The 4,994-nt window shown below is 49.0% G+C and overlaps 1 long non-coding RNA gene across 1 annotated transcript; it reads left to right on the forward strand.

Moving 5' to 3' along the window:
• The first annotated feature begins 1,649 nt into the window (after window positions 1-1,649).
• On the forward strand, window positions 1,650-2,445 carry LOC122922827. Its single transcript, XR_006387194.1, has 3 exons — window positions 1,650-1,798; window positions 1,872-1,982; window positions 2,056-2,445. It is a non-coding gene; the product is annotated as an uncharacterized LOC122922827 (long non-coding RNA).
• Window positions 2,446-4,994: the final 2,549 nt, after the last annotated feature.

Below are 4,994 nucleotides of genomic sequence, written 5' to 3' on the forward strand. Positions count from 1 at the left end.
TCTGTGCTGGGTCTCATGACGGCCGTGGGCCCAGAATCATTCAAGGCTTCTTCAGATTCTGTGGGATTGGGACAGATGTCTCCTCCGGGACGCAGAGATCTCTCTATCACCCCAGACTCTGAGTTCCTTGGGGTGGTGGATGGAGCTTCTGTCTCAGGCGAGGTGAGGAATCTGCCCCGGACTGCCTGGTTGTAGAGAGGGAGATTTTAAAGAAAAGGGGTCTCTCTGGGGATGTAGTTAACACTCTGTTGGCCAGTCAGAAGAAGGTCACTTGGAGGGCTTTTTTTATTTTATTTTTTTGTCTGATTCGCCCAAAAACCCGTGGCTGTGCTAGAAGTTCCTGACATCCAGCTCGTATTAGATTTCCTACTAAAGGGATGGAAGAAAAAACTTGGGCCTAGCACTTTGAAGGTCCAAATTTCAGCTTTAAGCGGTTTGAGTTTAAGGCTATTTTCACACTCTCATTTTGGGCGGATCCGTCATGGATCTGCAAAAACGGATCTGTTATAATAATACAGGCATGTCTAAACTGCGGCCCTCCAGCTGTTGCAACACTACTAACCTAGCTGTAGGCTATCCAGGCATGCTGGGAGTTGTAGTTTTGCAACAGCTGGAGGGCCGCAGTTTGGACATGCCTGCAATAATACAACCGCCTACATCCGTCGTGAACGGATCTGTTTGTATTATCTGTAACATAGCCAAGACGGATCCGTCGTGAACTCCACTGAAAGTCAGCGGAGGACGGATCCGTTTTCTATTGTGTCAGAGAAAACGGATCCGTCCCCATTGACTTACATTGTGTGCCAGGACGGATGCCTACTTGGTAATCTTGGAAGATCGGGTGATTTCTCCTGATCCTTCTTTTTTTTACCAAAAGTCTCTTTACTTTTTCACCGCTCTCAGGAGATAGTGTTGCCTCCTTCTGTGCTTCCCCTAAAAATAAGAAGGAATCGGGATTCCATTGTTTAGATGTTAGGAGGTGTATTTTGCAATCTCTACAGGTCACTCAGCCTTGGAGGTCCTCCTTGAATTTCAGGGAGCTAAGAAAGGATCTGCAGCTTCTCCTTAGACTATTGCTAGGTGGATTAGTCATGCTATCTCCTACTCTTCTAAGGGAGTTGTTCCACCGTCCGGGTTCAGGACTCGCTCTACGAGATCAGTCTCCACTTCATGGTCAGAGAGCTTCCGCTTCTATAGAGCAGATCTGGAGGCATTGTAGACTTCAGATACCTTCTAATAAAGGTCTTCTCTTTGGCCGTAAGGTGCTTCTGGCTGTGGTCCGACCCTAGATAGGTTTTCTTGCCTATTCTCCAGGGGCGCTATCATAGACGAAAGAGAATAAAGATGACATCCGTTGTTTTGCGGATCCATTGTAACAGTGCCTATCCTTGTCTGCAAAACTGACTATAAGACATGTTCTAGTTTTTTGCGAAACGGACGTACGGACACGGAATGCACCCAGTCATTTCAGTTTTTTGCCTCCCTATTCAAATGAATAATATATATATTTTTTTTTTGTGGACCGCGAAATCCATACGGTTGTGTGTATGACCCCTGGCTGTGACGTTGTTTGCTGTTGCCATTTTGGTCTTCTCTAGGTTGGTGATGAATGTGACCTCACTGTTGAGGGCCCTCGTGGTGTGAGTTATGGCTGCTGACCTGAGGTGCACGTTGTAGGTCTTGATGTCCACAGTGAAACTCCTTCCTTCTATCTCACAGCGGTCACTGGTGGCTTATTCCGGCTGAACCTGGGGCTTCGGGGCCTGGTCGGGGGCTCTGTCATTGGAGCGTTACTCGGGTGAGTGGCAGTTTTGTGTCAGCTACATATTGGTGGTTCTATACGTTGTTCTCACATCAGTCTTGGTCCTCAGGGTTCCTGCTGGAGCGTTGATCTCCGGTTTACAGAGTCTCGCGGGGGAGGATCTTCGTCAGCACAAGCGCCAGGAACGCCGGCAGCTCAGAGAGCGTCAGCTGCAGGAATGGTGCGTATGTGAAGTGTAGACACGTCTGCTCCTGAGGGGCGCTGTAACCTCTCCATGTGTTGTCCCTCCTCAGGACCGAGCGGGTGGCATACACTGACCTCATTGTGCAGGAGATTCGAGAAGCCAGTGAAGAGTCCTCTGAGAAGGAGGTGGAGAAAATCAATGAGTTGTTACAACACACCAGAACTGCTGCCCCTGAGCAATGAGGCGATTATGGGCGATCACATCTACCCGCTTCCCGTGTGTGACCGATGCCACACTGCGCCCGTCTGCATGGCTCTCAGGGATTCTTACAGTGTGTGGATCCAAGAGGAGCAGGAGGCAGCAAATTGACAGGGGCCGGACCAGAACGTCTGACCCTTCTGCCCTCTAGTACTCGGGGTCTTCTGTGTGAGAACTGGACCCAGGATCAAGACAGGACGGAGCTGGCAGAGCTCTAGGACAATAAATGTCTTAATGTGCTATAGCGCCTTCTTGTGGTGTCATTGAGTGCTGCTTGTTATGTTTACTCCTTTTAGTTGTGTGCAGGTGGTTGTGCTGTCTGATCACTGACTGTTCTCACCAAATCTAGAGAGTCCTGAAGCCTCCACAGTGACATGTCTCCTCAGCTGCTTTGGACCTGACCTTTCTCATGTTGGGAGTCGGGGTGTTGGTGACTCTAGATGAGGTCAGGTCTTTCTTCTCATGTTGACATCCGATCAGCAACTACAAGACTAATTCTTATAGCTGTGGACATAACAGAATGATGTGTCCCTCAAGGCTTTTCTGCACCAGGTCCCTTCACATGGTGGGGTGATGGTGTCTTTGACCCACGTTGATGTTTTCCTGGTGGCCCCTCTTCTCATGGTGGAGTCATGGTATAATTGAGGTCATATGGACAGAGCACAGTGATATGTTCCCAAGGGCTGCTCTGGACCCAGCCCTTCTTCTCATAGCACAGCCATGGTCTACTTGAGGTCAGACCCCTGTAGTTGAGTTTTTAGGTTGACCTGTAGAAGATACCGAGGGGACTTTTTCCCAGTTGTGTATTGATTGGACATAGATGCAGTTGGAGTAAGACTCCTATCATCCGCACTTATTAGTACTTGGTTGTATTTGTGAAGCTAGTACTGCCATACTCTGCAGACCACCACCATGTCACCAAGATGTGTCCCCCTCTGGCCAGATCTTCTGTAGGCTTAGTATGCAGAGCAGTCCCCAGCCCAGAGTCTAAGAATCCCAATCTGACTACATTCACCATGATCTCATTTATTAAATATTAATCTTTACGTGAGTACTTCAGATTCACTTCTGGACTAGTGTGAATCGGTGTCACGGGGTAGGAGGCTGCCCAGCTGTGTGCAGAGAACTGGCCTCTGTAACCTCTGCTCTGATTGGGCAGTGTCCTCCTTCCCCCGCTGGGCTATCTATGTTCTTATTGGGCAGTGTCCTCCTTCATTCCCGCTGGGCTATCTAAGTTCTGATTGGGCAGTGTCCTTCATCCCTGCTAGGCCCTCTATGTTCTGATTGGTCAATGTATTACATTTGTGGCCCAAGCCCACTGCTGTTCCCCTCTCTCGTGTGGGCATGGGCGCCATGGTACTCCCCCTTCTGTTAGACTGGTAGTCGGACCTGTTCACTCTTCGCTTTACACCAGCGGTGTCTCAGCCAGCGGCATCTCCAATGTCTCCTGCAGGCCGCAGCCTGTGCTGTGTTAAGAAGGCCTCTAGGCTCTTGAAGGGCCAGCCTGTGCACACCCTAGTGTTTTCCACTGATTGGCTGGCCATCCCTATGTATTTAAAGCAGCTCTGTCACCAGAATAAAGCCTATTGACAGCACTAGACCAAGTCAAAGTCTTACTCTATAGTGGCACCGATGAAGGAGGAGGAAGGAATTATTGCATACTGCAGGATCACCCCTACCAGGCCATGTGCCTAGTTTAATAGGGTCGATCTTGGTGACATACCATCCCCAGTGGAAGGGATGCTTAAGCTTTAGGTTTTCTAGTCTCTATTGACAAGCAAAGGCGTATTCCCATCTGACTACCCATGTACCGTACTCCAACCTGACTACCGACTCTGACTTCCAGCCGCTTGTACTGACCTTAGCTTGTTTCTCTGCTAACTGCCCTGATCTAGTCTCACAATTAAGCTAGTACGCTGCCTGCCCTAACCTAGGCCCTTCTCCTGATGACACATGTTGCCTGACCCTTTGGTGCATCCCACTGATGTCACTAACCACTGTGCTGCCAACTATCACTGGGACTGTCTCAAGAGGTAGTGACCTGGAAGCTTCCCTGCAGCGAAGTCTAGATCCCTGTATATGGGTTAAGTGGTGACTACCGGGGTGCTGCCAGGATAACGCCCGTAGAGTTAACCCAAAGCCAAACTGGTTGGTACAGTGAGGTCCCACAGTAACAGAAAGCTCAGGCCATGGACCGGCTGACCCCAGATGAGTTTATCAGAACTATTTAAAGATGTTATACAGCAATGTGAACATCAGAAACAAATACTAGCATATCTGCATGATGACCCCCGCAGCACCACTGTAACAGTGTCCTTCATCATTGTCGGGCCCCTACGTTCTGATTGGTCAATGTCCTTCATCTCCGCTGGTCTGTCTTTATTGTGATTGGTCAGTGTCCTTCATCTCCACTGGTCTGTCTTTATTGTGATTGGTCAATGTCCTTCATCTCCACTGGGCCCCTACGTTCTGATTGGTCAATGTCCTTCATCTCCGCTGGTCTGTCTTTATTGTGATTGGTCAGTGTCCTTCATCTCCACTGGTCTGTCTTTATTGTGATTGGTCAATGTCCTTCATCTCCACTGGGCCCCTACGTTCTGATTGGTCAATGTCCTTCATCTCCGCTGGTCTGTCTTTATTGTGATTGGTCAGTGTCCTTCATCTCCACTGGTCTGTTATTATTGTGATTGGTCAGTGTCCTTCATATCCACTGGGCCCCTACGTTCTGATTGGTCAATGTCCTTCATCTCCGCTGGTCTGTCTTTATTGTGATTGGTCAGTGTCCTTCAT

The sequence above is a fragment of the Bufo gargarizans genome, unplaced genomic scaffold, assembly GCF_014858855.1.
Source record: "Bufo gargarizans isolate SCDJY-AF-19 unplaced genomic scaffold, ASM1485885v1 fragScaff_scaffold_771_pilon, whole genome shotgun sequence".
Lineage (NCBI taxonomy): Eukaryota > Metazoa > Chordata > Amphibia > Anura > Bufonidae > Bufo > Bufo gargarizans.